Here is a 20318-nt window from a genome sequence, read left to right as displayed (position 1 = left end):
TAAATAAAAGTAACCAGGCTGGGCAACACAGTGAGACCTCCGTCTCTAAAATAATAAAAATTATCCAGGCACACACCTATAGTCCCACCCACTCGAGCAGCTGAGGTGGGAGAATCACTTGAGCCCAGGAGTTTGAGGCCATGGTGAGCTATGGTTACACCACTGCACGCCGCCCTGGAGGACAAAGTGAGACTCTGTCTCAAAAGAAAAAGAAAAAGAAAGAAAGAAACAGATCATGGACTCTTAAACAGTGAAATTATGAAACAGTTAAGGCGTGTTTATAGTATTTGGGCTACGCTAGGATTTCCTTTGTATAGAAAACCTCTTTTCTACTGAAATCATGACTGTCAGGTGACAATACATCCTGTATTTTTCCAGGACGGCCCCAGTTTTTACCTGTTGTCTCTGAGCAATTAACAGAGTGCCACCTTCCCCTCTCAAAAGTGCCCCATTTGGATGATACATAACATGGTATCATCCTTCCTGCAGGTGAAACAGCCAAAATGATTGCTCCATTTATTTTATACTTGGTAAGAGGCAGGCCTGCTCTGGGGGCCTTCTCTATGTTATCCCAATGAATCCTCACGATATTTTGCTGATGGGTGATGTCCTAAGGTTGGGCTCTCTAAAAGCAGACCCTGAGGCAAGGAGTCAGGGACGAGGAATTTTTCTGGGAAATATTACCAGGAAGCATAGGTAGGGAAGTGAGGAATGGAGTCAGGGAAGGGAAGGATGCCAAAACATGGTACCTTCGTGAACAGTAACCAGAGCCGCAAGTAACCAAAGCTCAGTATTGCCGGGAACTGTCTGAGACTGTGTGAGCATGCCTGAGAATGTTCCCATGGAGGGGCTAGGAGGCCGCAGGTTTATCCTGCAGTTTTACTCCTCATTGGTTGAGGGCCACTCCTGGAGATGTTCCGTCCCTTCCCTGATGTCTGCCCTGTGTCATAGTGAGAAGCAGTTCACTCCTATGGCCAGAGAAAGCTCTCAGGTAAAAGACACAAACAACCTTGTCAGTGTGCGTGAGAACTGTCTGAAGACAACTTCTGGGGTAGACCCAGGGCCACTAACAGCACAGCTACAGGGAGAATGAGGCTTGGCAAGGTTAAGTCACTTGCCCAGAGCTACATAATTGGTGGGTGGTAGAGACAGGATCTTGACTCATGCATTGGGCTCTGCAGAGCTTACCCTTAACCATGCATAGACCTCCCTGTGCCTACACCTGAGTCACTTGGGCATCACCCAGTATCTGTGCACTGGCCTTGTTTCTGTCCTGAGAGGCCCTGGCAATGGCTCGCTGTACAGCCAGGGAGCCAAGGCCTCTGCCACAGCCACCGACTGAGGTACTTGTGGCAGGCGATTCCTCCTGGTCTCTCAGGGAAATGATCGATGAACTCTTCTTCCTCTCTGCCCCTGCACTGCTCAGAAGCATAATAATTTCATATGGCTTCTCCCAAGACACCCCTGGAAGACCATGTAGTCAGCTTGTCACAAAGCCAGCTTTCTCATCTATGATGCACTTCCTTGGATTCACCTCCTTGCCCTCCCTGCTCACTCGTTATTCACACTCACACCTGCTTCCCTGGGATTGCACTCTGCAATAAAGTGCTAGTACCCAAGCTTTCATTTGGTAATGGAACATAATCTGCATGCAGTAAGTTTTGACAAATGCCTACACCTATGTGACCCACCCTTGCATCCAGATCTAGAGCAACCATCAGCCCAGGAAGTTTCCTTAGGCCCCTCACCAGTCAATCCGCTCTTCTCACATTCCTAGGCAACCACTGTTCTGATTTATTTCAGCATCAAGCTTCACCTGTCCTAGAATATCATATCAATGGAATCATGGAATCTAACACATATAGTTTTGCCTGGGGGAATCTGTTTTTCAGGGAACCTTGGTGAGGTTCTAACTTGGTATATTTTGAGTTTTTCTCATAATTCTGGTCCATTGAAGTACATATACCATACATCACTTCCATGGTAGACCAAAATAATTACAAATACTGGTATTTAAAGTTCATGATCAAAATATTTTCATGTAATGAGTGATATTCAAAGCAATGACCTGAGTGCATTATAGATCCTATTTTTTTTATCTTCATAGGAAGTCTTTAGGATAGCTATTATCTTTGGCTTATAGACTAGGAAATTAAGGCTCCAGTTAGGCTGAGTAGTGACTTGAGATGACACAATGTAATAGAGGCAGGGTTGGGATTTGAGCCAGACTGCATCTGACTCCAAGTCTTATGCTCTTTCATAAAATACTCTACTTATAAGTTATCCGAAGAGAAACTCCTCAACTATTAGTAACCATGACTCTAAGGAAGTCCATAAGCAAACTTTGGCACATAATGCATAAAGCTAAAGGTACAAGGAAATTTGCAAAAGGAGGACTCTCTCTGCACAAAGAAATGACTGCCTTATCTCCTAAGTACAGCTTTGAAAGGCTCTCTATTAGAGATCCACCCAGTAGAAAGATTACTGGGTATCACAGAAGATGATTAATCACTTATTCCCACAGCAGGCAGGTTCCTGAAACACTACTCTGGAAGCAAGGGGAGTAAACAGTGAATAGGTGAAGCCTCACCTTGATTCATTTGGAAAAGTACACTATACCCTTTACTTAACTCATGTACCCATTCAAACATATTTGTGGGGCAACTACCATGTGCATACTCTGCTGCTCCCAATTCTGAGGTTATAGCAGCAAACAAGGCTGACTTTCTGAATAAATGATCAACTGATCTGTGTTAAACTTTTGCTTATAGTAATTAAAAATACATGCCGGTCACGTTTTTTGCCCATCAATACCTATTCTGTCAGAAATGGGAAGGGTATGTTGGCCAGGAAGTTTTCTGGTAACAGGACAGAGGCATTTTTTGACCATTTAGAGAGCACCCCGAAAATATGCTAGCTTGGCAGGTGAGTGCAGTAGGATAACGTAATATTAGCGATAATATTAGCAGTGCCCTTACCCATAGACTGTGTGTAGGTCAGAAAGTAAACTGTCACCTATATATGATTACTAAGGCAGATACGGCCTGGGAATGGTGTTTTTCTTTTTTCTTTTCTCTAAAACATGAAACTGGGACTACAGATTAAGTAAAGACCATGTGATACTCAGTATGCAATGGTTTGTAAATGTTTTAAATGTGGAGACCCCTTTCTTATAGAAGTGGTCCTTCTACGACAGGAAGGAAAAACTGACAGAATTAGAATATCACTACTTTGCAGCTCTTAACAAATTAATGGATCCATCACTGATTGCTAATATCCCAGAGTGACCACCTGATGCTCCTAATGCAATTCACCTCCTTGCCCTCCCCTAGGCAAAACTGTATGTGTTAGATTCCACGATTCCATTGATATGATATTCTAGGACAGGTGAAGCTTGATGCTGAAATAAATCAGAACAGTGGTTGCCTAGGAACGTGAGAAGAGCGGATTGACTGGTGAGGGGCCTAAGGAAATTCCTGGGCTGATGGTTGCTCTAGATCTGGATCCAAGGGTGGGTCACATAGGTGTAGGCATTTGTCAAAACTTACTGCATGCAGATTATGTTCCATTACCAAATGAAAGCTTGGGTACTAGCACTTTATTGCAGAGTGCAATCCCAGGGAAGCAGGTGTGAGGGAACACACACCATCAATAAATTAGTCTTGAGAAAACAAAACTGAACCTGAATCTTAACAACTATCTTGATCCGACTACCAACAAGCAAAAAAAAAGAACACTGAATTACAACATGGCAATGAAATTAGCAAAATCCAGACTATGAGAAACTCTGCAGGTCAAATAACCAATTTTCTTCAATGTCTAAACTGCAAGGGGAAATAACAATGAGATGGAGGGAAAATTTACAGATTAAAAGAGGCTTTATAGACATACCAACCAATCCCCAAAAGCTGATGTTATTTGGAACTTAATTCAAAAACAATCTTCAGCCAAGCACGGTGGCTCACGCCTGTAATCCCAGCACTTTGGGAGGCCAAGGCGGGCAGATCATGAGGTCAGGAGATCAAGACCATCCTGGCCAACACGGTGAAACCCCATCTCTACTAAAAATGCAAAAAAATAGCCAGGCGCAGTGGTGGTCTCCCAGCTGAGGCAGGAGAATGGCATGAACCCAGGAGGCGGAGGCTGCAGTGAGCCAGGATCACACCACTGCACTCCAGCCTGGGTGACAGAGTGAGACTCCATCTCAAAAAAAAAAAAAAAAACCTTCAGAAAATACAAAATTCCATGAGACATTTAGGTTAACACTGACTGGATTATTCTTTTTTAAAATTATTATTATACTTTAAGTTCTAGGGTACATGTGCACAACATGCAGGTTTGTTTCATAGGTATACACGTGACATGTTGGCTTGCTACACCCATCGACTCATCATTTACATTAGGTATTTCTCCTAATGCTACCTCTCCCCAAGCCCCCAGCCCCCACCCCCCGACAGGCCTCAGTGTGTGATGTTCCCCACCCTGTATCCATGGGTTCTCATTGTTCAATTCCCACCTATGAGTGAGAACATGCGGAGTTTGGTTTTCTGTCTTTCTGATAGTTTGCTGAGAATGATGGTTTCCAGCTTCATCTATGTCCCTGCAAAGGACATGAACTCATCCTTTTTCACGGCTGCATAGTCTTCCATGGCGTATATGTGCCACATTTTCTTTTTTTTTTTTTTTGAGACGGAGTCTCGCTCTGTCCCCCAGGCTAGAGTGCAGTGGCGCGATCTCGGCTCACTGCAAGCTCCGTCTCTTGGGTTCACGCCATTCTCCTGCCTCAGCCTCCCGAGTAGCTGGGACTACAGGCGCCCACCACTGCACCCGGCTAATTTTTTGTATTTTTAGTAGAGACGGGGTTTCACTGTGGTCTCAATCTCTTGACCTTGTGATCCACCCGCCTCGGCCTATGTGCAACATTTTCTTAATCCAGTCTATCATTGATGGACATTTGGGTTGGTTCCAAGTCTTTGCTATTGTGAATAGTGCCACAATAAACATACGTGTGCATGTGTCTTTATAGTAAAATGATTTATAATCCTTTGGGTATACACCCAGTAATGGGATTGCTGGGTCAAATGGTATTTCTAGTTCTAGATCCTTGAGGAATCACCACACTGTCTTCCACAATGGTTGAACTAGTTTACAGTCCCACCAACAGTGTAAGAGTGTTCCTATTTCTCCACATCCTCTCCAGCATCTGTTGTTTCCTGACTTTTTAATGATTGCCATTCTAACTGGTGTGAGATGGTATCTCATTGTGGTTTTGATTTGCATTTCTCTGATGACCAGTGCTGATGAGCATTCTTTCATGTGTCTGTTGGCTGCATAAATGTCTTCTTTTGAGAAATGTCTGTTCATATCCTTCACCCACTTTTTGATGGGGTTGTTTGTTTTTTTCTTGTAAATTTGTTTAAGTTCTTTGTAGATTCTGGAAATTAGTCCTTTGTCAGATGGGCAGATTGCAAAATTTATTCTCATTCTGTAGGTTGCCCGTTCACTCTGATGGTAGTTTCTTTTGCTGTGCAGAAGCTCTTTAGTTTAATTAGAAACTGGATTATTCTTAAATGTTAAAAGTATGATATTGTTTTTGTGGAAAAACAGTCCTTATCTTTTGAGGATACACACTGAAATATTTTCAGAAAAATAATATTATATATGAGATGTGCTTCAAAATAATAAGGAGGGGAGAAATGGGGTACTGATATAGCACAGTCGGCCGTGAGTTGATAATTGTTTAAACCTGCATGCTGGATACAGGAATGATAATCATACATTTTGCCTTTGTTTATGTTTGTATTTTCTCATAACACAAAGTTAAAATCAACAAACAAAAAAGCAAAAAACTTTTTTAGTTGTTTTGTTTTTTTTTAAGACAGGATCACTCTGTCACCCAGGCTGGAGTGCAGTGGCTCAATCATGGCTCACTACAGCCTTGATCTACTGGGTTCAACTGATCCTCCCATCTCAGGCTCCTGAGTAGCCGGGACTACAGGCATGTACAAACACACCCAGCTAATTTTTTATTTTTATTTTTATTTTTTGTAGAGTCAGGGTCTCACAATGTTGCCCAGGCTGATCTTGAACTCCTGGGCTCCAGCCATCTGCCCACTTTCTCTTCCCAAAGTGCTGGGATTACAGGTGTGAGTCACTGTGCCTGGCTAGAAGTCTTTTAAAAAATAAAACCTTAATGAGAATCCCAGTCTTCTGCGCAAAGCAAAAGTTAGAAAGCCAGAACATGCTTATTTGTCCCCATCTCTCTCCCCTAGAGGTCCCGCTATGGTTTCTAAGGCACTGGTGAGATGGAAAGAGCATGGGCTTTGGAGCCAATGAGAAGTGGAGGTACTCTCTGGGTCTGCAATTTGACATGTCACTTTGGTTCTCTGAGCTCAACTTTCCCATCTCTGGAAAGAAGCTAATAAAGCTAAGAAATACTTCACCAAAAAGCACTTGTGACTTATTAAAAGAAGTAGCATCTGAGTGGTAAATAACTGGTATTATTTGGACACAAATCCATCTGCCTCTTAAAATCCACACTCACAACTACCACACTACACAGTCTTCTAGAGTGGCACCTGACTGTTTGTGAATTGGCTATGGAGATTCACAGCCAGTAGAGACCTAGGTTCAAAAAAGTTGTTTCACTCATTGTAGACAGTGAAACCTGTGGTCCCCCAAATCAAGCTTCCCATGTTTCAATCCTAGCTCTCCCATTACCAGCTACATGACTGAGCAAGTCACTTGACCTTGTCAAGCCTTCATTTTTAATTCTATAACATGGGCTAATAAAAGAATGTGCCTAGGGTTTTTTGTGAGAAATAAGTGACACAATCACAACTGTAGTGTCTCAGCTCTTCTCAACCCCAGTATATACCCCCCATCTCCAGAAGAAGAATATGACTAGTCTGTCCAAGCATCACATTCTCCTGATCATGACTGGTTTAGGTGTGGGTACAGAATCCATGCTAGGTAAATGGGATCCTAGCAGGGGACCTTCTGCTACAAATACTAAAAAGGAGGGTGCTGTTTCCTTTTGGACACTGAAGAAATAGGAGTCAGTCAGGAACTATTAGGCACCGACCAATGTGGAAAAAAGTAGAACCAAGGGATACACTCACTTGGGCCTGAAGCTACCCTGAGAAGTTTTAGTCACACCAGCAAATAAATTCTCCTGTTGGTGTAAGCCATTCTGAACTGATTAACAGAGTTTTTGACAAAGAGCACATGTGCAATAAATGTTAGCTATCACCTGAAACATGAAAACAGATCAAATTTTTCCTGCTACCTTTTATTCTGTTGCTTTGCTGGGATTATTTCTTTTTATTTAAAGTTTTATTTTTTTTAATTACAGGTCATTTCAGATATATGCAAAAGCAGAGAAAAAAGTATCACGAACCCTCATGAACTCCAACAATTATCAATTCATGAATAGTCTTGTTTGGACTACGTCCCTCCCACTTATTTCCTTTTTCCCTTTTCATTTATATTTTTCAGATCTTTTTATGGTGTTTTCTTGCGTAGCAGACACTGTTGGTGGCCTACCCATCACTCATTTCCCAATTATTCCACCCAGTGATGTTTATTTCTTAAGCTCTCTCCTGCAGCCAGAGATATGGACCTGTTTGTATTCAAATCCTAGAGATGGACCTGTTTGGCCTAGGGGTAATTTCATTTCCCTGGTCAGTAACAGGGTCAGGAATGCAATAAATATTGGGTGTTGAAACTTAAAAGGGACACTACTGGGGAGGGAGATACTTATGGACAATTTTCTGCTCTTAAGGAGCAGCCACAAAAAAAATTGTCTCTCTTTTTCCTTTGACTGCTATCCCATCTGGACGTGATGCTCAGAACTGGAGCAGCTATATTTGCTACTAGCCTGAAGATGAAGCTATCACCAAAGATGACAGAGGATAGGGGGAAGGAAGCTGAGACCTTAATATTATTAAGCAACTGAATCAAGCAAGCCGAGGGACTGCTCCACCTCTGGACTTGCTGTTCTGAGAGTTAAAAATCTGCTTCATTGTGTAAATCTGTTTGAGTCCAGGTATCTGTTAATTGCTGCTGAAAATAACCACCTTTGCCATCAATACAGACCTATGACCTGTATAGTCTTGAGTTTCAAAAGCTGAGTAAGGAATCGTATTGGGATGATGTAACAAAGATACCCTAAAATACAGTGACTTCAACCAGATAGAAGTTGATTTCTTTCTTATGTTAAGAGTTTTCAGAGGTGTTCCTGGACAGGTTAAGGCAGCTCTACCATCATCAGGGCACAGTTTCATCTGCCATCCTTAGCATCCAGCTTCTCATCTCAGTCAGCTGTTCCGACTCCTACCAACACATACATGCAGACACCCAATCCCTTTAAAAAGAAAACCTATAAATTAATCTCACACATCTCACTTAGTGACATGGCTGCAACCAATTGCAAGGGAGGCTCCGGGATGTAGTTTTTATTCTGGGTGGCCATTTGCCAGTTCTATTACTACAAGGAAAAGGTAGAAATAAATATTGGAACATAGCTGCAATGTCATAAGGAGTCATCAGAATGCAGTATAGGAAGTCACAGCTAGAGAAGCAGCAGAGAGGGTTAATTTGATTTAGTTCAACTGACTCTTTAATTAAAACAACTCAGAAATGTAAGCAAAATTTCAAAGAAATGCTCTTAAGTGCCTCCCCACATGATTTAGCAGAACTTATTTACTTAGATATAGGTAAAAGTACACATCCCTTTCATCTTTTCTTTTTGGGTGAATCCCAGAAGGATCTCAGCAATCAGCAATACCTTGCTGGCCCAGTTTATTACCTTACGTATGTGAAATAACTGAACTTCACTGATTTTCCTTGATTTCAAATCTCTTTTCCTCAGTTAAACTGCATTACAATGGTTTAATTATACTTTGCTCACTGGTCACCAGAATCCCATAGCAAGCCCCTACTCCACAAGGTTGTTACTAATCACAGTAATTCAATTTATGGAAAAATAAAGACAGGCAAATAAAGAAAAATGATAGAGCTAAGAGCACAGCATTCTACAGCCCAGCTGAAATGGCTGTTGATAAAGGTTTTGTATAATTAAGATACAAGCGAAACTTTGATTTAGCGCCAGCAGGTTTTAAATGACGCATGAGAAGCCACCAAAGCAAATCCCTTTCTCTATGGTCCCCTCAGGGTCAAGTACCTTGTTTCAATTATAATTTCACCAAATTGCTGTGTTGCAGTGAATGTTTCAGATTAACAGCAGTATAGCACAGTTCTCTGTGGGACATAATCAGAAAATCTAGTTCAGAGGTTTGTTGAAATATACCCCAAGACACCCAGCTGCAAAACACATTAGAGACTCCAAGATGATGGGAATATTTTGGATTGGTATTCTCCAAAGAGATTACTTTTGCAGAAAACAAGTTTATTATTTATGGTGGTAAATAAGATTTCTCAGTGCAGCCAAAGAGGTTTCTTGCAATTACATTGAGAAGGCACCACAGTGCAGTCCATTATGGAAATCATATTTACATTAATAGGGGAAGCTTTTGTTTTGCCAAGATGTGTATTTCTTTCTAAAGCATACTCATGATGAGTTTGGAAGGAGATACTAAAACGTTTGGTTTGTCTTTTCATTCCAAATGACTCTATTCCTTGGAGAAGCATTTTGTATAGTAAAACACCATTTTGCGAGTTCTTCAAATTACCAGTCTAGTTTTTTTTTTTTTTTTTTAATTTAATGCTTTATTTGAGAAGAAATAATTTCAATTCTAGGTGGTCTTTGGTATGTCCAAAGAACAAAGAGAAGGTTGAGGGTTTTATTTAAAAAGAAGAATGTTACTTGTGGTCTTAAGAGAAAGTTCATCTGTATTAGTAAAGCTCTGGGAAGCTGGGAAGCTCCAATTGGTGGGCAATGGCCACAGGTAAATTAGTCCTAGAGTTGCAACAAGTTATCTGTAGACAAAACTGGTCTCAGGCTACAGCAAGCAGTTTGAGTAGCCAGGCTCAAAGAGAACTACATTCCTGGGGCAATGTTATGTGTCCTAAGTACTTTTTCCCCCTAACTTTTTGACTCTGTTTCAATTGGGCATGACAAGAATGACCCAATTCATATGATCAATTTGCACAATTATAATAAAAGAATCAACATTTTATGTAAGCACTTAGGCTAAATAAGTAGTAGTAAAACCATCCCACATGGCCAGCAGGCTTGAAACAATAGAATTTAGTCAAATAATGATTACCTGCATCAGCAATACTGTCCATCTAGGTAATTTCCCAAGTGATTTTTGCCAGCACTCTAATTCTACACGCAGTAAACACGAACTGTAAATGTTAAGAAATTGCCCATGGCATAATAGCCATCTTCTCAACTTCTCGTATCTTAAGGCTACTTCTTTTTCTAATCATTTGAAGTCACAGAGAAGGTAAGATTCTCTCAAGGGGTTTGATGAGGTTTTTTTTTGTTTGTTTGTTTGTTTTTTTTTTTTTTTTTTCCCCAAGCTTTATTCCTTAGATAATATCTTTGTAATCAAATAGACTGGGCTAAGTCTCAGCCTCATTCCTTGTCAACTGGATCACTTCAGAAAAGTGTTTTAACTTCTCCAAATGCTAGCTTCTTCCATTATAATATGAGGATAGTTAACACTGACCATGAAGGGTGATCATAAGGATTAATGAGATAAGGTGTGTAAAGCTAGCCTCACTCATGGCAGTGGTCACTGTTCAGCAAGAGAATGCAGCCCTTATCACTATATTGCTGAGATTTTTATTAACTAATCTTTTGCCCTATTAATTTCATGACCCCTTCTTAAATAGGTAAGTGTCAGAAGAAGATCCTATAATGTCAATGTGTGTCCTGTAAAGGTTAGTTAGGACTCCAAGATATCTCAAACTTAATTGTTCATATCCCCATTTAATGATTCTTTCCTTTTTTTCCCCCAAAATAAATGTCTCTTTTCTAAGCTCTAAGTGAAGAGCATGTGACCATTCCTCAATGAGCTCCTTTATATGTTTTGGATTGTTTGGTTGAGAAGCAGCTTGAGTACTTTTTAGAAAAATTGTGGGGATTTCACCATCCACTCTCTTCTGACTCAGAATATGGAATTTGTTCAGTGTGCTTTAAAAAAATCCACATTTCTGTTTCAGGTAAAGAAAAACATCTGTGTTGAGCAGAAGTGTTTCTCCACTTCTAGTAGTTTCAGGTACCAAGGTCTCAACTGACTCCAAAGAGTTATTGCTTCTCTGCAGATTCCTTTGGGGGCTCTATTTATTCTACTTTCTCCCCTCACTGGTAAAATTTGTCCTTTTTTTAAAAAAAAAAAAAAAAAAAAAAAGACAACTTGCTTTTACTTGCAAAGATTCTCTGAGCCTCTTTGACAGCTAGAAATGATCCTTCCATGGAGAGTCTTCCACTGGCTTCCAAAGGACTGAAGCTTAAAGTTGGGAATTTCTTTGTCAGGTTCATTACCAGAATTTCTAGAGTAACTTCACTTCCAAAAACAGAAAGCTCAAGGATAGCATTTACAGAGCTGAAGATCTTGTCACTAAAATGAGAGACTGTGAGTTCAGCATGTCTTCCTTGTTAGCTGGTGTTTCTTTTGTCTGATGACATTTTCTGCAACTTTTTTTTTTCTTTGCATATTACAGATGCAACTCCCTTGGATTCTTGTTGGATATATCACATCTTCAACATCTACACCCTCATTCTTAATATCTTGGAAGGGCCTCTTCACTAATACAGCCAATAATTGATCACTAAAAAGGCCAACCAGAAGACCAGCCAATTACAACTGTTCTTTCAAAGCTTTGGATTCCTTGACATTCAAAACTGATGCCCTTCTGATGTTTCCATTTCTGGCTAATGCACCAAAATATTACAGTTTTGCCAATGCACCACAGTGTAGCAGTCTCTCATAGCCAGCAGCCTGAGATGTCACCCAGAAGTTCTCTGTCTCACTATCAAGAAAGTTAAGGAGTGTGGATACCAAGGGTGAGGTTGGAGTGAAAGTTTAATAAGTGAAAGAAGAAAGATCTCCGCTGCAGAGAGGGGACCTGGAAGAGGGTTGCCACCAGTCCGGTGTTAAGAGGACATCCCATGGGGACTTGCCATGGATCACATGTTCAGGTATTACCATATTGGGCATATTGGGAGTAGAGAGCTCCAAAGGACCAGAAGTTTTATCCATACCAATGGCTGTAGCAACATGTCTAAGCCTTCAAGTGAGTCGTTCTTTTTTTTTTGGCTTGGGGGGGTGGAATCTTATTTTTGACTAATTCCCTCTGAGCATTATTTCTAAAGAAGAGAAATTTAAGATCTAACTTCCATATAGGGGGGTTATACTCATTAATCCCACTCCTTATGACTGCAAATTGAAGAGAAACGATATTCCCCAAAGGAATGAAGGTTGGAGGAAAACCTTTAACCCTTCTCTCTAGGAGTAATTTATCTGACAAGGATGGCAGAAGACCAATTATTGGCCTCTGCTTTCTTTGGCCTTCTCTCTTCCTATACTCCATACCTCCAGCAAGCATGTATGTATTCTTGAGCTTGACAAGGGTGAGGTCAGGTACAATCTTCTATCCAACTGGTGGCTCTGTCCACTCTACCAAGTCAACTCTTCCCAAGTTTAGACTCCAAAGTCCAGTTACAGGGTTACAATATAATAAAGTACATTTTGACTTCCAGTCTAAACTACATTCTACAGTTTGGCTTCACTGGCAATGCAGCACATATCTGAATCTCCATCTCACTCCTCATTCTGAACTTGGAGATCTGATTATCTCCCACAAACCCCATACCTGATATGGTGTTCATATAGCCATCTTGCATTTGACCCTAATTTGCCTCTCCAGCCATATCAATCTCTCTTTTAATCATTCGAGTATATATACTTTTATTTCCCCAACATCCTTAGGTTTTTGTGTCCACTGAAGATTTAACTGGTAACTTATAATTCATCCACGTGGGCATTCACAGTGTTTTTAAATAATGAGTTTAATACAACTAATATAATTTATGAAAATCTGTCGTTGCTGAATATGACATAAAAATTTAGGTGAAAAGCAAAGTAGCTTTGGGCAAGGGGTTGAAGAAGCCACCCTACACAAGGTTTAGTCAATAAGGAGAAAACCCAGTAAATCCAACAGGAGAAGGCTGCTTCTACTAGTCCCACCTCTAACAAATGTTATTGGTCTTTCAAGGGTTTGCTCTTAGGTTCCCAAACTTCTCCCATCCGAGCCTTCTCCCATCCTGCAATGTAACTTCTCTTCTCCCTCTTTTCCAACCTTCCCTACACAATTCAAAAACTAGAGATGCCCTACGGTCATCCAAGTTCTCTTCTAAACTGCCAATGCCCAAGGGTTGGTAAAGTCCATCAGTGATCTATGCGATGGTCTGAATTACTTGCTCTCCTCTATTTTCTCATCTTCAGCCTGGTCTTAGCTCATGTATTGCTACAGAATCTTGAATACATGTGACAGAAACCTGTTCTAGCAAACCAAAGTTAATAAGAAAGAAAGGAAGAAAGAAAGGTATTGGAAAGGCTTTAGATAGTTCCCAGAATTAAAGGCAGAGTGAACAATACAATTCTGGTAGAGTAGGAACCAGGGTATATCTGGGGAAACTCAGCAGCATGAAGTTACAAATGGTCATTCCAAAACTACCATCTGAGGACCCTGAGTCAAGTTCCTGAGCAACGCTGCTCAGTTCCTGCAGTGGTTCTCGTTGTTCTAGTGTATGTTCAGTGGGGAATTGGGGATGGTTCTATGGCTGACAGTTTATTAAAATCTTCAGCCCAAAAGAAGGAAAGTCAGGGAAACAGTGGAATTCCTGGTACTTAATCTACAAGCCCTTCTGTCCCCAAAGCTACAAGTCTAAATACTACATATATGATTACAACAGCAAATGTTGAACACTGAAAAAACCAAAAAATTACAATTAGAAGATACGTTCTAACACCCTGATTGCTTTAAACACTGGAACACTGCTGCTGATCTCGTGTGCTATTATTCATCCATTCAGTCACCATTTAGGTATATTAAGCACATGCTACATGAGGGGCAAGAGTGAACAAGACAGACAGAGTTCCTGCCTTCACAGAGACTACTATCTGATGTGGAAGAGGGACTGTTTAACAACCGCTTAAACCAGGGATAAAATGCTATGAAAGAGGAAAGAGAGGATGGTAGGAAAGCCTATAGACAGAGAAATTCATGTGGTCCAGGAATTCTAAATGTTTTGGGAAGAAGTGGCTTTTAAGCTTAGACTGAAAGAATGTGTTTGAGGGAAAAAGAAAATGTCTTGCTGTTGGTTTCTAAATTACACAATACACAGCAACGTGACATCGAGTGTATGCCCTTACCTCTTAGGGCCACAGTTGTTAATATATAAAACAGGGCCAGGTTATTACTTACCTCATTAGTGCTGTTGTGAGGATCAGAGTCTGAGGTGTCATAAGCTAATTTCCTGACCTGTGCTTATATTTTTTCTTTGCTCATGATAGGGTTGGTTACTGAATGAGATTCAATTATATAATGATCATTTGTTACCTATCAGGACCTTTTTGGTTATAGATGAATGAACCCCAGTATGAAAATCCCTAAGCAAAAAAGGAAAGTTTAGAGAGGCTATTTTGATATTTCACATAACAGTTAGGCAGTAAGAATGGCAGGGAGGAAGCAGGGTCTTGGAAAGGATGTAGTCAGGGGCTCAAATGCAGCCAAGACACTTAACTCTTTCTGCCTGTCAACTTCAATTCCTGGCTCACTGACTTCTCCTATAAGGAGGAACACTTGGCCACGGCAACTCTCAAGCTTCACCTTTCACAACTTCAGTCCCTGGAGAAAGAACATCTCAACCTTTGGTGCCCCACATTCAAGAATCTGATCCCAGAGAAGGGCTTCAGTTGACCTTGTTGGAGTCAGGTACTCGCCTCTGGATAAACTAGCAGTCAGCAGAAAACAGGGTACTAGAGTATAAAGCAGTGGCTCCTGCAGCAACCAGGGAAATAAGGCTTAACAGAGACATTCTCAAAAGAAGGAGACAGAGGCAGAGCCAAGCAGAAAATCTCATAAATGTGAACTAAATCTTTTTTTTTTTCAATGCAAGTTCCTTCTTTAAAATGATGCAAAAGCTGCAACTAATTGAATAAACGAAGCACACAAATTCTTTTAAAAGCTGAAATTCTGTTTGGGGACAAAAATCATCACCTGGGTTTCAGAAATCACTGAACACACATTTATTGGCTTTGCTCATGCAAAAGTTTTCCTGTAGACCTGTAGTTCAATGCCCCATTCTAATTAGATGCTAGCTTTCTTTAAGGGGTAGGGAGTAGGGTGGGGGTAAAAGCTGTAATGTGATAGAGTATTTTAAAAATGACCCTAAAGCGGCATTGTTGCTGAGAGCTTCTCTGTGGCCCTAAGAATATCACAGAACTCAGTAAACTAAGTTGGGAATTATGAGCCATGCCCTGGAGACCACTGAAGTGTGTCTGCTCCCACACTTAATGATCAAAACCACACTCCCACAGGTGACTGTTTTGTGAAGATGTCTAACAAGAAATGAGAAGGAGGAGAAAAAGGGAGAGGAGGAAGAAAAGAGAGAGAGGGATTGGGGAGAAAAACGAAGGAGACAGGAAAATGACAGCAGTCTAACCGGGGCAATGCTGTAACATCTTCCTTAAAAGAGCATGTTTCATGTGAACATTTAAACAGTGGAGATTTTTCTAGAAGCTTATTGATGCCAATTTCCTTTTAACTGAAGAATCAAATCTTTAACCAACAGTTCCTAAAATATATTAGAGGGGACAGGAAGTACCTCCTTCGTCCAGGGATTGTCAAAGTGTGGGGCTTGTGCCACTGCCTAAAATGACCTCGGATGATCCCCATAGGGGTGCCTAAATAACATGCCATCCCAGAGTAAACAGTTACTCTGTTTTGGTTCGCTTTTAATCCCTCTAAATTAATATGTGACAGTGTTTTGCACTTCTACATATTTAGTACTTCTCTAACGCCAACTCTATCTCCTGTTGTACAGAAACAGCAGATGCTCGGCTAGGCAGGAGGACCAAGAAAGAACTGAATAACACGGTGTGTTTCATTGCACGGAACATCCCAATAATGTTCAGTTTCAGGCTAGGAATATCGGTCTTCCTTTGAGAGTAGGCATGTAAAGCTGCTTCCTAAAAATTTTTTTATAGTTCAAAAAAGGGAGTACATTGAAAGAAAAATATCAACAGTGGTGGTACCAGATGTTCCAAAAGTACTCTCTTAGTTACTAAGTATGTATGTTTCTAGGTCCATGGGTCAAAAGGAAGACTCCATGTTGCCAACCCATGTCAGTGCGAGAATAACAGTCTAATATTTTAGGTGAGAAGACTGCCTGTGGCTTCTAAGGCCTTTGCCAGAGCGTCTTGGATTTTAAAATAAATCTTAAGAGCTGCTTCTTTCCTCCAGTCCAAGATTGTATTTTCCCTTATGAAGTGCTTACACTGATGTTAATAAAGATTATAATGATTTAGAATTCCATAGAGGTTTCCTCTGAAAATCTTTAGTCTAAGAAGATATTTTGGAGTCTGTGATAGAAAGTATGCCAAGGTTCAGGATTTGACTAATGAAAAAGCTTAAAATGGATTGTAGAACTGCCTCACCTCATATTAATGATGAAACACTGGAAAATACGGGACCATATTGGGAAATGGTCACCAAAGGGACATTTCCCTACAATTCATGCTGGGAACTTCATGAGGAGAAGACACAGAAAACCTGGAAACTGCTGGTGGAAAAACAGTTATGGATCTCTTTGCCAACTTCTAAAAATAAAAAGCAATAAACGTTAACCAACTGTGGACGCTTATAGTTATTTTAAAAATCAACAGAAATAAAATGGAAGACTTAATTTCCATTATGATGACCTTATCAAAAGCCCCAAATTACTTTATTTGAAAGAAAATGTCACTTAAAAATAAAAACCAGTTACATTCAACAAATAAATAATGAAACCAGAACCCTGCTCAGTGAGGTTTTTGTCGGTTCAGCTTGCCGTTTTGGTTCTCCTTGAAATAAAATACACCTTAGCTTTCTTTTCCCTTTAAACAAAAAATCTTGGCAACTGCATTCTCCTGTGTCTTTGAATTTCTCTTCCTTTTTATGCATGGTTCTTTAAAAAAATTACCTCAAAGCCTTTTGAGCAAGGGGTAGGATGTTTTGAGCAAGGGATGGGAAGTTAAAATAATCCTAGTGCATTTATTTAGGAGATTACAAATACAAGGAGTGAAGAGCAACAGAAGAATGATTTAACAGTTCAAGACAAAGAAGAAGTGGTCATAAGCTCTGTAAGATTGACTTCCCAGTCAGATTCCCACAGGGGCTGGATGGGGAAGGTGGAGGCCTGGTTATAAGACACAACGCATTCTAGAATTCTACCAGGTGCTATTATATATTTGTACCAGGTACTATTGTTACAAGATCTTTGGGGTGTCAATTTTCTGGTTGGAAACCTCTGTGGCCAATGGTGCCTTTGCTCGAGCTCTTGTCCTGTGTCCAGGAAGACTGAGGTACACAGACAAGAGGAGGGAAAGCAAGATGAAGAGGAGCTCTATTAAGTGTTAGAACAGCTCAGAGGAGACCCACAGTGATTAGCTCCTATCTGTAGGCGGGTCATCACATCAAGTGTTCAGCTCTCAATGGAGAGGAGTCCCTGGAGAGGGTTATTATTTTCTACAGCTGGTATTCCTGACTCTCTGCAGGACCCTGAAGCTCTTAGCAGAGAGGATAGCTCCTCTCTGCTGCTGGTTGTCCAGTCATCTCCAGCTATCAGCAGAAAGGATAACTCCTCTCTGCAGCTGGTCGTCTCATCGTCTCTCCATCCTGTCTGTCCTCTGCCCTGCTCTGGCTGAGCCTGAGGCTTTTATGGGCCTCAGAGGAGGGAAGCTGATTCATCCATGGGCAGCCATGGGCAGGTCCAGGAAAAAGCACCATGAGTTCCAGTAGGCAGGACTGGCAGCTTGGTTCCCCGGCTTCAGGTCTGCCCCGGCCTGAAGGTGGGGCTTCTTTGGGGACTCCCCAACCTTCTCCCCAGGAGCCTGTCTGCCTGCCATGACCATCCATGGCACCCAGGTTGCTGGCACCAAGGGGCACCTGCAGACCAGTTTCCAACTGTCCTCAACCCCCCTCAGCTTCCCCTCCCATGCTCCTCTATGCCCAAAGCCCAGAGGGGGCCAGGGCAGCAGGGGGCTGGCATGTCAGCACTGCCCTGAGGGTGCACACACCTGGTTGGGCTATGACAGTGCCTAGGTTTGGCCCCAATTCCACTCAGAGATTGGAGTGGGTGCCAGGAGTAGGGGAAGGCAAGGCAGCTAGAACAGGCACCTCAGAGCCTGCAAGGGCAAGTGGGGCCTTTGAGGCCCCCCCTAAGAGTGCAGGGATGCCTGGATCTACAGCCGCAGTTTGAACAGCTGCAGCTGCACCAGGGTGGGGGGCTCCTGCCTGCTTTGTGAAGCAGGAGGCCCAGATCTGCAGCCAGGACTTAGGCGGCTAGAGCCCCGCTCAGGAGAACAGGGCTCCTGCTTACTCTCAGCTCCCAGAAGCACAGAGGTGCCTGGGTTGCAGCTGCAGTTGCAACTGAGGAGCTCTCACCCTACCAACTTGGAAGGAGTAGGGCTCCCGCTTGTCCCTGGTTCCTGCTGGCTCCATGGAGCATGGCAACTGGCCCAGCCTCCTCACAGCCTGGGGCTGGGGCTCCAGGTCCTTGCTGGGCCTGGGCCAGCATACAGGGCAGGGGCAATGTTGCTGCAAGCTCCCCCTGTGGCCCTGGTGCTCAGGGTGACCCAGAGCTCTGCCTCACCTGGTGCGACCCAGCCCAGCTCCATCACGGTATGGTGGCCCCCAGGGCAGTGGGCTGCAGGTTTGGGGCTGTCCACCTCCCTGTGCCCTCCCTGCAGCAGCCAGTGTGATGGCAGCAGCCACATGAGACAACCCATGACTGCCGTCACTATTACGTATTTAGCATCTCTGTAACACCAATACATGCAGATATATGTATTCTAGAATATAATAATTACAGATGATTCTAGGTTGAGATACAATGCATTCTAGAATACAATGCATAGTGGTGGCGCACATACACATACATTGGCTACATGGGGCAGTTCAGTAGAGCAATTGCATGTAGTTGCCATGTTGGGCATAAAGAGTCTTGCTCTGAATTTTTCCCAAGTTGGCTGCAAATCTGGTTATTATTGTTTTTGACATGAAACATCAGGTTTCTAACTGTTGCCAACTAATTAGAAACGTTTATTTTTATTATTTTCTGTAAGTTATTGGGGTAAAGGTGGTATTTGGTTACATGAGTAAGTTCTTTAGTGATCTGTGAGATTTTGGTGCATCCATCAACCAAGCAGTATACACTACACCATATTTGTGGTCTTTTATCCCTCGCCCCCTCCCACTCTTCCCCACAAGTCCCCAAAGTCCACTGTATCATTCTTATGCCTTTGCATCCTTATAGCTTAACTCCCCAAAACATGTTTATAAAACACTATATGGACAAAAGAAAACATATTTGTAAGTTTGATTTGGCCTGTGGATTGCTGGTTTGAATCTCTGTCAGGTAACTAAGCCATTAAGTCTTGGGAACTGAATCTATAACTTCACTCCGGAGTGAGCAGACGGGATTTACATTGAATCTTGGAAAGAAAAGGGGGGAAAATGTGTATAAGGAGAAGGGAGAGACAGTGGCAGACATACTACATGGGGAGGAAAGCATAAACAAAGCCCCGAAGCAGGAAGGCTCAAGGCATGTTGAACAAACACTGAAGAGATTAGTTTGGTTAGAAGAGAAAACCCATATACTGATGTGAGGCAAAGTAGCAAATGTTAAGAAGCAATGTTTGCTCATTTCTGCTTGCCAGAATAATTTCACAAAGCCTCTGACTCTGTGAAGACATGCAACTCTCCGGAAAGATACTTTGAAAAGACAAAACAGGATCGATAAAAGACAAAACATGTCCCTGCCCCCAAGGTCTCTTGTTTGAATCACTATATTCCCTAAAAGATAAATGACCCTAGACCTTGCCTTTCTCTATACTTAAGATAATGTCTGACAGGGTCAGTGATTATGCCTCTGTAATCTATAACCAGATGTACTCTTATACCCAAACCTTGATGTGATTCTGCTTTAACGTGATTTCTGAACAAATCTGAGTGATTTTGCATGTACTGAATCTCCACCACCTGTTCTTGAGCACACTGGGTTGAAATGCTGTGCTGGAGCAGTCTCATAGAACCTCTTTAAATGGCTAATCCCAGGCTATAGGCCTGAGTCTATAGTCACC

The 20318-nt window shown here is 41.8% G+C and overlaps 1 protein-coding gene and 1 pseudogene across 1 annotated transcript in view; both read right to left on the bottom strand.

Moving 5' to 3' along the window:
* Positions 1 to 20318, bottom strand: part of FRMD4B (FERM domain containing 4B) — a 363826-nt gene that overhangs the window by 289315 nt on the left and 54193 nt on the right. The gene's annotated exons all lie outside the window — the stretch shown is intronic.
* Positions 10757 to 18965, bottom strand: LOC140709752 (RNA-binding protein 43 pseudogene; annotated as a pseudogene).

The sequence above is a fragment of the Chlorocebus sabaeus genome, chromosome 22 (genome assembly GCF_047675955.1).
Source record: "Chlorocebus sabaeus isolate Y175 chromosome 22, mChlSab1.0.hap1, whole genome shotgun sequence".
NCBI classification, from domain to species: domain Eukaryota; kingdom Metazoa; phylum Chordata; class Mammalia; order Primates; family Cercopithecidae; genus Chlorocebus; species Chlorocebus sabaeus.
The sequence above is the reverse complement of the archived record's forward strand: the minus strand, read 5'-3'. Positions and strand labels throughout refer to the sequence as shown.